Consider the following 11,945-nt stretch of genomic DNA (forward strand, 5'->3'; position numbering starts at 1 on the left):
TGTCCTTCAGTAGATGAATGAATAAACTGTGGTCCATTCAGACAATAGTATTCAGCAGTAAAAATAAATGAGCTCTCAAACCATAAAAAGACATAGAGAAAACTTCAATGCATATTGCTAACTAAAAGAAGCCCATCTGAGAAGGACACATACTACATGGTTCCAACTATATGACACTCTGAAAAACGCAAAACTCTAAAGAAATGTTTAAAAATCAATGGTTGCCATAGGTAGAGAGAGGGGAGGAATAAACAAAGTACAGAGGAATTTTAGAGCAATGATAATACTCTATATGATCCTACATAATAAAAGCATAATATGTAAATCGACTGAATGGTGATACAACCAGTCAGCGGGGGGCAGGGCCAGCGAGCAGGCAGTGTCAGATCAGCCAAGGCATGTGCCAGCAGGCTGAGAGAGGGGACATCAATGGGGGAGAGGGGGCGGCGGAAACCAATGATGGTGAAGGGGCAATTGGGGGGTGGGGGCAGGGCCAGCCACTTGCCGGCCTTGCCATCCCCTGATCCGCCCGCCCAGTCACCTCCTGCAGAGGGAGGCCACCGGTGGCAGCAGTGGCTGGGCAATGGGGGGTGGGACTGGCCACTCACCAGCTGGCGCCATCCCCTGATCAGCCTGCCAGTTGCCTCCCACAGAGGGAGGCCAGACTGCAGCTAAAGCCCGCTCCCCATGGAGAGAGGGCCTAAGCAGTCAGTTGGACATCCCCTGAGGGCTCCCAGACTGCGAGAGGGCACAGGTCAGGCTGAAACCCCATTCCCACCAAGTGCACAAATTTTCGTGCACAGGGCCTCTAGTGTTATAATAATGGAAAAATGTCATTATATATTTTCCCAAACCCACAGAATGCACAAGTCCAAGAGTGAATCCTAAGGTAAAGTGTGAACATTGGGTGATTATGATGAGCCAATGTAGGTTCATTCTTGGTACAAAATTCTTGTGAGTGATGTTGATAATGGGGGAGGCTCTGAATATGTAATTGCACAGGGAAATCGCTGTACCTTTCTTTCAATTTTATTGTAAATCTAAAACTGCTATAAAAATATAGACTTTTTTAAAAGGGTTGGGTGAGCTGCTCTCAAAAGAAACAAGTTGGAGTAGAAGTTAAAATCTTGAACTCTGTTATCAAAGAGACTTGGGTTCAAATTCAAACTCTGACACCACCTCCTGAGCTTGATCAAATTACCCAACTACTCAGCCTCACTTTTTCATTTGTAAAATGGGGGTGATAATGGTTCTGACCTTAGGAGGTACATAAAATATGTAATATCATTCAATAATAAGGTCAGAATTTCAAGGGCATATTTCAGTTTCTAATTATTGAAAAATTTTTTCCCTTACTCTGAGAACTTCTCCCTACTTGTGTTACCATGAATATCAACTGATATTAGTATGTCTTAATACTTCAAAAACTGTGCATTACTATATTGATAAGAGGAAATAATATTGATATTATTTCACTCCTCTTACTTTTATTTATTTTTTTAAATATATTTTATTGATTTTTACAAAGAGGAAGGGAGTGGGATAGAGAGCTAGAAATATCTATGAGAGAGAAACATCGATCAGCTGCCTCCTGCACAACCCCTACTGGGGATCGAGCCTGGAACCAAGGTTCAGCTCTTGACTGGAATCAAACCCGGAACCCTTCAGTCTGCAGGCCGATGCTCTATCCATTGAGCCAAACTGATGAGAGTACCCCTCTTACTTTTGGAGGTACTAATTAAAAACAATCCCAATGTAATGCTTTCATTCAAACGGAGTAATGTAAATTTAAAGTGTTTTAAAATACACTAGTTCTAAAACATTTGATTTTATAGAGATTTAAAAGAACATCTCTAAAAATCAATTTCTAAAAATAATTACATATATCAAAACAACCATTTAAAAAGTAGAATTACTTATATTAACTGATATGGAGTTTGTTTTCTATTTTCAATATTATTAAGATTAATCAGATTTTTTATTTTTATTTTAATGACTGAAACAAAACAGGTCTAAAACCACAGCTTCTGGAAGAACTTGCTGGTCTTGTACTTCTCTTCAAACTTGACCTTGGCCTCCCATCAGCCTTGCGTTTTAGAGCAGGGACTCTGAACATGTCCTTGTTGATGACAGTTTTGTCCAAGGGGATATATCCACAGAGTACCTTGTGGGCATGAGGTGATTGTAGTTATAAACTTTCACAAAAGACTTAATCTTTGACCTCTTGGCAATTTTCTTCTTGCCCATGGCAGCTGTCACTTTTCGGGGATTGTGATCAATTCCAGCCACCAGAGCATGGCTATAGGGATGATCTGAGGTGCCATCCTCAATGTCCTTCATGATGATGGCTATGCGTCCAGTGTAGCATCCGGCCAGGACCAGCACCATCTTCCTGGATTTTGAAGGCAGCCACTTGGCCTAGAGCTGAAAGGAAAGAACAGAATCAGATTATTTTTATTAGACATAAATTTTCATAAGAGCTGTTAAATCACAGGTAAAATGGTACCAAGTCAAATGGGCTTTATCTCCATTTTGGGAAAACTGAAATGATTATCAATGAGGGAAAATAAGGCTGAAGAAATATCACATCTCAGGATTTTTACCCTCTTTTTTCTTTTAATTGAGCTTCTTCCTCTCATAGATCTTGTACTTATCATTCATTCATTTTCATCTTCAAACATTTAGGTAATACACACACATAGAGAGGTCTGGCTGTTTAGAAAACAACAAATCAAATCAAATCCTTTATGAAGCTGCTGATTTCAATACATCTCCATGCTATTTGATTTGGAAATGATTTACATATGCTTAAATTACCTCTTCCATGATTGAAATTTTTTAAGTAATTCATTACAAATAAAATTTTACTAGGACATTTAAAAATAATTTCTTTGTTCTGTTCCATTTATATTCACAAAAGTCTTATTGATAAAGCATGAGAAAAGAATGGGTACAAGTAAGTCATACTTAAGTGGGTTTTTTTTAAAACCACTAAGGTACCACCTCAAAAAATGATATTGACCTGTCAGTTATACCTTCTTTCTCTGTGGATATGCCTCCATGTTGCAGGGGAGAGATACATATTGGCATGTATTGAAATAGTCTGCGTCAAATTATCATCTAGTTGAGATAGGGATGTAGCAAGGGGATGTCTCCATGACTCAAAAGCCCACAGAGAGGAACCGCAGTGTCAAACTTGTGATATGGTGTCAAGATGAAGTATGCTTTGCATTTTATTAATAGTAGGGAACACATTTCACTGCTCATTCAAGTGTCGTGCTAGAACGAGGTGAGTGTTGCCAGTATAAGTGGATGGAGATCAACACTTTTTTGACACTCCTGCTACCAAGTGCCTATAAAATGTTTATACCTATAATTGTGTCAAATTATGCTAATTGAGTACTGAAAAGACACTATAAGTTGAAGTATTCAAACAGTACGTTTCTCCGAATCGCATGGAGTTCTTCAAGTTAGGCACTTGGAGGGCGTTTTCCCCTTTACCAAGTAGTGTCAAAGTACAATGTCCTAAAGTGTCATTTGCTCTTAATTTAATCTTTAAAAGTAAGTATGAGCAAAGCAAATTTATTTACATTCTTGATTATACAAATATAAGGTATTAAAGGTTTTAACTTCACTGGTTTTATTTTATTTTTTTTCAACCCAGTATACTAGTATCAGGATTATTTCTTTGATAGAGTGTTTTTACTATAAATGATACTTTGAGTACAGCTCAGAGTTTTTAACAATGTCAGCCCATCGGTAGATGTTAATATAACAGCTGTGATTGTGAGTCAGGAAGAAAATGAAATAAAATACTCATTCCTAGGGGAGTTTTTGTTTTTTTTCCCTTAACTCCTCTCAGGTCAAAATGAATAGGGATTTTTCTGAAAGTCATTATAGACAAACACAACTTCAATGACTTCTCAATTTTATTTTAGGATATTCTGCTTTTAGGAATACAGATAACAATCCTTGAGTTTCTAAATTCTGACCATATTCTATTAAAATCATTTTTCTACTTTTCTGTTAAACTGCATTTAATCCTTTGTGTCAATGTGCTCAGGAAGATAGTAAAGAGATATCTGAACTTTGCCTTAAACTACTTTAATCTTTTTTTAAGCTCTCATTCATGTAACACAGCTTCAGCAATCTGATTTCAACACCCCAATCTCCCAGGGGGAAAATGCTAAGATTTCCAAGTTCAGAGACCAGTGTGAACCTGATTCTCCTCAACTAAAAGGTATTTAATTCTAACGGCACATTCTCTACAGTGCCTCCTGGAGGCTTTTCAAGTCTTTTGAATTTTAATGGTAGTAAAGAGATCTTTTGTACTGGCTGAAGGGGTCCTAGAACTGAGGGGATTGGTAATGGCATATGGCACAGGTGGTCACAGAGAATTTTTATCAAGTGTGGAAAACATCAACCCTCTTATAAGGCAACATATGCCGCCGAGAACACATTTGCCCAAAACCTTTGTTCCCTGTGTTGGCTGTGAGCACAATTTAGCAACCAATTTTAAATGCTGTTCTAGTCCCAAGGCCCTTAATGATGTGGGATTCAGCTATGGAAGAAACCTAATGACAGTGCCGTTCTGTCACATTCCCTGCACTTTTCTATAGCACGAATGGAGGAATCAATCGCTCCAGAAACGTTTGTTTGCCCGCCTAAGAGTCTATTCCTAACTCTTGTCTCTTCTCATCCAATTCCAAGAGCACTCTCCAGCGTGAAGTAGTTCTGAACTATTTTTGCCTGTAAACTCTTTCCCACCATTCCTCACTGTTTCCATTCAATATCCCATCTTTTAGTTCAAATAAACATCACTTTATCTCATGCCCCTTCTAATATTTTTGCATGAGAAATTATGTATTCCAATAGCAGCAATATCCCCTTGCCTAAGGAGACCTGCTGGCAGATGGAGAGCAAGTTGGAGCTCTCCAGGCCTGAACTGACAATTAAAACACCCAGCTCAGATTGATGGTGATTACTGTCTACCAGTTAGCCAAAGGCTTTATGACCCAAGCTGACAATGGCAGCCATGCTATGGCAACAAGACCAAATAACAATTGAAGTACATACTTGATAAAGAGTCTTTCATTTATATGCACAGCTTTAGCAATTAGTTTCTTTGTAACAAAAAGAGCAAGAGATTGCGCTCTACTAGTATTATATGACAAAGGATGGTGGAATGATTTTTAGAATGCTTTAGCCCTCCAGAGCAAATATAAAAAGTATTGTCATCATTATGCACAATATAGTGAATTTCTGATGCACCCTATACAGAAGCTAAAGTAAGAAAAAATATATCACTCCAGACTAATTAGAAAAAAAGTAATCAATTCACTCAATGACTTAATATAGGTTAGGGTCCCTTTTCCTGGAAACATTCTAGACCGTGGAAGAGCCCCATTTGGTTGTTATCCCTACAGATATCACTGCTAGAACGTAGTCTCTATAGGACAGAAACAGCCACTCCAGCAATCTAGCTCTTTCTGCTCTGCTCATCTTTTCCCTTTTGGGGACAGGCAGCAAAATATGATAATTGCCAGTATGCAAGTTATTTTAGCAGATGGAAAATTTGGACTGCTAACTCACCTTTCTAAAAATTTATCTCTACAATCATCCTGAAAGTAAGGAAATGTTTTTTTAAAATTGATGATAGGGGACACCGGAGCTTTCAGTGTCAATGATAGAGCAATTGGAGGAACAACAACAAAACTTTTAAATAGCTGAAAGAGAGAGAGAGAGAGAGAGAGAGAGAGAGAGAGAGAGAGAGAGAGAGGAAGGAAGGAAGGAAGGAAGGAAGGAAGGAAGGAAGGAAGGAAGGAAGGAAGGAAGGAAGGAAGGAAGGAAAAAAAAGAGCCAGGTCTTAACCATCCTCCTGAAAACCGGGCCTCATCCTCCAGCTGAGCAAATCACATCATTGTTTGCAAGGAGCTGCAGCTGCTCTAAGTTTTACTTCCCCAGATGATACGGTTCAACAGGACCAGGAAAGAGGCAGCAGTAAAACAAAGAGCAGAAATATATTTGACCCTTGAGCAACACTGGGGTTAGGGGCATGGAGCCCCGCACAGCAGAAAATGCACCTATAACTTTTAACTCAACCGTCAGCACGTAGGTGATTCTTTATCCACAGATTCAACCAACCCCAATAGAAAACAGCATTTTATTTTTCAATTACAGATTACACTCAATATTATTTTGTATTCGTTTCAGTGTACAGCATAGTGGTTGGACAATCATGTACTTTACAAAGTTAGAAAACAGCATTTTCACCCACAGTTGGGAATTGGCAGTTGGGAACTGCAGTTGGGAATGTGAAAATGCAGTTGATTTTCTAAATCTGCACATAGGTTGACCTGTGAACTTCAAACTTGTGTTATTAAATGGTCAACTATAATTTTTTTAATTAAAAAAGTAACATTGGATTATAACAGAAAGTCTAAAATAAATATCCACGGGTCCATAATAATGTAAAAATGATTAAATAAATAAGTAAACAAACAAATAAATGTGGGAGAAGACACAAATCTCCATGTAGAAGAATTCCAAATAATTTGTGTAGCTACACCACCGTCAAGAGAATGGAGCGGAGCTTCCCACTCTGTGAGTGTGGATCGATCATAGTGACTTCCATCCAAAGGTACAGTGTGGAAGGGTAAAAAGGCGGCTTTTCAGTGTAAAAGCTTGTAAACAGTACCCGAGCCAGGTGATCAAGGGCAACAGTAACAGTGTTAATCATGTTGATAGCACAAACCCTTCATATCACATGATGAAATGGCCCTTTACCTCTGTAGTCTTCCTCCCAAAAGCCCATAACCCCAATCCAAACATTAGAAAATATCTGACAAAAATCCTATTGAGGAGCATTTTGCAAAATATCTGATCAGTACTCCTTAAAACTGTCCAGGTCATCAAAACAAGGAAAATGTGAGAAATTGCCACAGCCAAGAGGAGCCTAAGGAGACATCGTGACTGATTGTAATGTGGCATCCGGGATGGAATTCTGAAACATAAAAAGGACAGTAGGCAAAATCTAAGGAAATCTGAATATAGTTAATAATGTATTAATATTCAATCACTAATTACCATGTCAATCTAAAATGTAATAATAGGGGAAACTGGGTATGGGCTATATAAGAACACTGTAATAGCTTCCCAATGTTTCTGTAAATCTAAAACTGTTCTAAAATGTGTAAACTCTACAACCCATGGAATTTATCCGCAGCTTGCTTTTGTCATAACGCTAGCTCCATTTTACCTAAGCCATCTTATTTTCTATCACAGATTCATGCTCATACATACACATAGAAAGATATTATGCTACCAGGGTCATTAGTCCTGTTCACCATATTTCTTGTTCTTCTGGTCCCTTTGAGGTTAGACATAATCTTATTACTTGCCCTGTCCAGTGAAACGTGAGGAAGGAGAATACATCACTTTCAGGCACAAGATGTGATAGCTAGTGTTAGATTCACTGCAATCCCTTCCTCCTACCACAATGGGAGTGGAAACATGGTCGAGATAGAATCACCGTAACCTGGATTGCTGAGTGACTACAATGAACAGAGTTCCCTGTAGCCCTGCATTAGGGAAGAAATAAATTTTGATGTATTTAGCCACTGAGAATTTGAGATCGTTTGTTACTATAGAAGAGCTTGGCCATCCTGGCAGATGCACATATATGCACACATTATCTATCACTTGATAACACAGCAACTCTCAAAAATTCACATCAGAAAGCTAATTCTTCAGTATGTGTATTTATCACAATGTGCTTATATTATGGGAAGAAAACAAGCATTTTTGGCAGAATTAGACTAGTAATAAGAATTAGTCTTTTATGATTGGCTTACTGCCAAGTTAGAACTTTTAAACACTTTTAGTAATAATTCCCTCACTTTGTAACTATGGAGATTGGTCTTCAGTTAAGAATAGGAAGACCTGTTTCTATTGTAGTTGGTACTGGATTTTGCAAGTAGATTTGGGGTTAATTTCACTATGTCTGAAGCCAATTCAGGAATTTGCTCTCTTTTCAAACACTCTTAACCTTGGTTCTTTTCCTTTAATAAGAAAGGACCAGTAAAATGGCTGTGTGTGTTTTTAAGAGAAAATAAATGTTTCACAAAAATAAAAAAATAAAAATCTTGAAAACACATCCAGCAATAAAGCAGTGGGAAGATTGGTTTTTATAACATGATTTTAAGAGGAAAAACAATCTTTATGATTCTTATAAATAGGTTAGTTAGGTATTCCTTCCACACTGATGTACATTAAAAAACATAAAAATTGTTGTAGAGAAATAGACTAATGATCCTCTGGAGGAGGTATAAAACCACCATAATGCACTTGATAGTGCAGTACTCCAGGGCATCTAGAAAGGATAATTCCTTCATTTCCCCTCTCAGAGCTCAGTTTATGCAGGAAGCATTAGGATTTTAAAACTTCAGGGCCCTTAACCAGACGCCAGTCATGGCCATATGTTTTCACCTTCAGTGACGTCTTATGGCACCCAGTTCCAAAATCAAAATTTGCTTTATTTAAAATACATTTGCTCATTTAGATGCATTAACATACTTCTCTATCTTCACTAAGCATACAACATCACCAGGCCTGGGGAGTTTAATCACTGTCATGCTAACGGCACTGTCTTAAAAATAGAATACAGGGTCCGCCATAATCCTTTTCAAAAGATTATTTTGTATATTTTAGAGAGAGGAAAGGCGGAGGAAAGAGAGAAACATCAATGATGAGAGAGAATCATGGACTGGTTGCCTCCTGGATACCCCCACTGGGGATGGACCCCACAACCCAGGCATGTGCCCTGAGCAGGAATCAAACCCTGACCTCCAAAAGACTATTTTAAAAGACTTAATTTTTTTATGAAACTAGCCTATCCTAAAGGCCAAATCAAAAGGTACTACAGCATATGACAGATTTTCCACAAAAGTATGTTTTTAAAATGTATTTTGTATACACATACATGTATATAATATTCATAAGAATATCACTGTTTCACTCATAAACCTAATGTGCATTTCTTGCAAAGTACTCTGGTTGCCTCTATACCAGTCAATTCATCACCTAATATTTACTTGAAGTCATGGAAAAAACTGAGAAACTGCTTGCTTATCACACATACTGGTCTTACCATATCATGTCTGATATTGGATAAAGATTGAAAATGGAATAGAAAATTTTTCCCAAAGGAAGAAAAAGGAACACTTTCAATGAGACCAGATAAAGAATTGAGATTATATATATATATCTACACTAATAAAAGAGAAAAATGGTAATTGGCGTACGACGATACCTTTTTCATTGGCTAATCAGGGCTATATGCAAATTAACTGCCAACTAAGATTGGCAGTTAACTGCCAACAAGATGGCGGCTAATTTGCATATGTAGGCACAATGCAGGGAGGTGAAAGGGAAAGCAGGAAGAAGCCCCCTGCCACTGACAGTGATCTGAAACCCAGGGGGGAGCTAAGAGCCATGATCGGAGAATCAGGCGCCTTTGCCGCCCTGGCCAGTGATAGCAGGAAGTAGGGGTGAAGCCATCGATGGGGCTGGGCACGGTCGAATCTGGCAGTCCCAGGAGCTAGGGGTCTCTTGCCTGGGCCTAAAGCGAAGCCCACGATCGCGGCGCCCCCCGATGCCACTGCGGGTCCCCGCTGCCTGGGCCGGATGCCTAGGCCAGAGGCGTTAGGCCTGGGCAGGGGCGGAGCCTGCAACCGCGGGGAGCTGGGCGTCCCCTGCCCAGGCCTGACACCTCTGCGGGAGGCCTCAGGCCTGGTCAAGGGGCCGATCCGGTGATTGGTGATTGGAGGGTGATGAGGGTCAACTCCTCTGGCTGAGGCATCAGGCCTGGGTGGGGGGCGGAGCCGGGGATTGGGGGGATGTGATGGTCCCCTTGCCCAGGCCTGAAGCCTGGGTCAGAGGCATCAGGCTTGGGCGGGGGGTGGAGCAAGCGATCAGAGGGAGATGGGGGTCCCCTGCCCAGGCATGATTCCTGGGCCAGAGGCCTCAGGCCTGGGCGGGGACCAGAGCCAGTGATCGGGGGGAGATGGGGGTCCCCTGTCCAAGCCTGACACCTCTGGCGGAGGCGTCAGGCCTGGGCAAGGGGCCGATCAGGCGATCGGAGGGTGATGGGGGTCAACACCTGAGGGCTCCCAGTATATGAGAGGGGGCAGGCTGGGCTGAGGGACACTCTCCCCCCCACCCCCACCCAGTGCACGAATTTCGTGCACCGGGCCCCTAGTATAGATAGATAGATAGATAGATAGATAGATAGATAGATAGATATAGATATAGATATATAGAGATATATATAATTATTTTTTAGTACGGTTATACAGACCATGCATTATAGAAATAACTTTTAATGGAATCATAAAGAGAAATAAACTGTTTGGATGGTGGGGTTGTGGGAATATGGTTTTTTAAGGCTCTAAAATAAAGGAAGAAGATTAGTTAATGAACAAGGGTTAAGAGAAATAAAATATGTTAAAAATATACTGAAAATATTCAAAAGTTTAAGCATTTACAAATAAAATGTATTTTTCTTAGCACCTAAACTATTTAAAATAACCAAATGGTATTTTTTTCTCCGCAAAAATCCATTTAAAATTTAATGCATAACCTAGGAATCCCACTGAGCTCATCTCTGCTTTTGAAAACTCTCAAGTGCACTTTAAAGGGTTGGGGTCTGATGCTGTGGTTGGGTTTATAATCTTCAACAACACACTTCTCATTATTACTTACAGGAAAATCTTTTTCTACAATGACTCGCTGACATTTCTCCGTCTAATCATCGTTTCTGCAGCATTTAGATCCAGGATCCACGGTGTCCTCTCCTCAGATGCCAACACAGCGACAATGAGCCAGCAGCGTGAACTGATGGAGTCACAGCCAGAAGCCATGTGACTTCCCCAGTGGCTGCAAAGAATATGCTGAGGGCATCCTTCACAAGGGGACACAAGAGACATCTAAACAGCAAAGAGTTACCATGCATATCAAGAACACAGAAACTAGGAAGAATTAGAAATGAGGAAATATCACTGGCTGTAGCCTCTGGGTCTTCATGAAGCAGAGCAAAGCCTGTGTTAGTCTTTGAGATTCGTGTAGAATGAGAAAGCAAATATCTTGCCATTCATTGTCAACTACTAAATTCTATCATGCATTTTGATGTTCTAAGGGGGTGGGGAATTATACTCAGAACAATCTATTGGGATTGGGTCCATAATCGGTAAAATGTAGTGTTTTTCAAACACTTTAAAATACTCTGCCCTTTGTGCACGGTATTGAATAATTTTTATATGTCAACTCGGCTGGGCCACAGAGTGCCCAGACAATTAATGGGTCACACCTAATCCCGGATGTATGTGAAGGTGTTTTTGGATGGCACTAAACATTTAAACAGGAAAACTGGGTAAAGCACTTCGCTCTCCACAATGTGGGTGGGCTCCTCCAATCGCTGAAGGCTTGAATACAACAAAAATGCTAACCTTTCTGTGAGTAACAATATTCTTCCCGGCTGATGGCCTTTGAACAAGAACATGTTTTTTACTTTAGACTCAAGCTAAAACATCAGCATTTCCAGGGTCTCAAGCCTCCAGCCTGCAGACTGGAACTACACCAGTGGCTCTCCTGGGTCTCCGGCGCATGAGCTCGCCCTGCAGATCTTGAGACTTGCCAGGTTCCATCACTGTCTGAGTGAATTTCTTATACTATGTATAGCTTGCTCTGTTTTTTTCTCTGGTGATACCTGACAAATACAGACACTTTTGCATAGGAGAGGGGTTTGACTATCTTAATTTATAGACTTGTTGGGCAGTGTCTGCATGTAAATAGATATAATGTTATTTGACTAAGTCAAGCAATTTAGAAAAGCATAATCATCAAACAATAAAACTCGGTTTTATTGAATGGATTAGTCAATTTAAAGG

General features: G+C 39.9%; 1 pseudogene across 1 annotated transcript; it reads right to left on the reverse strand.

The window, feature by feature from the left end:
• Positions 1 to 2,012: 2,012 nt before the first annotated feature.
• Positions 2,013 to 10,919, reverse strand: LOC308515517 (large ribosomal subunit protein eL27-like; annotated as a pseudogene). The gene is made up of 3 exons: positions 10,794 to 10,919; positions 3,404 to 3,553; positions 2,013 to 2,418 (listed from the first exon to the last, which is right to left on the reverse strand). The product of its transcript is annotated as a large ribosomal subunit protein eL27-like (transcript).
• Positions 10,920 to 11,945: the final 1,026 nt, after the last annotated feature.

The sequence above is a fragment of the Myotis nattereri genome (genome assembly GCF_964212035.1).
Source record: "Myotis nattereri genome assembly, chromosome: 3".
Classification (NCBI taxonomy): Eukaryota; Metazoa; Chordata; class Mammalia; order Chiroptera; family Vespertilionidae; genus Myotis; species Myotis nattereri.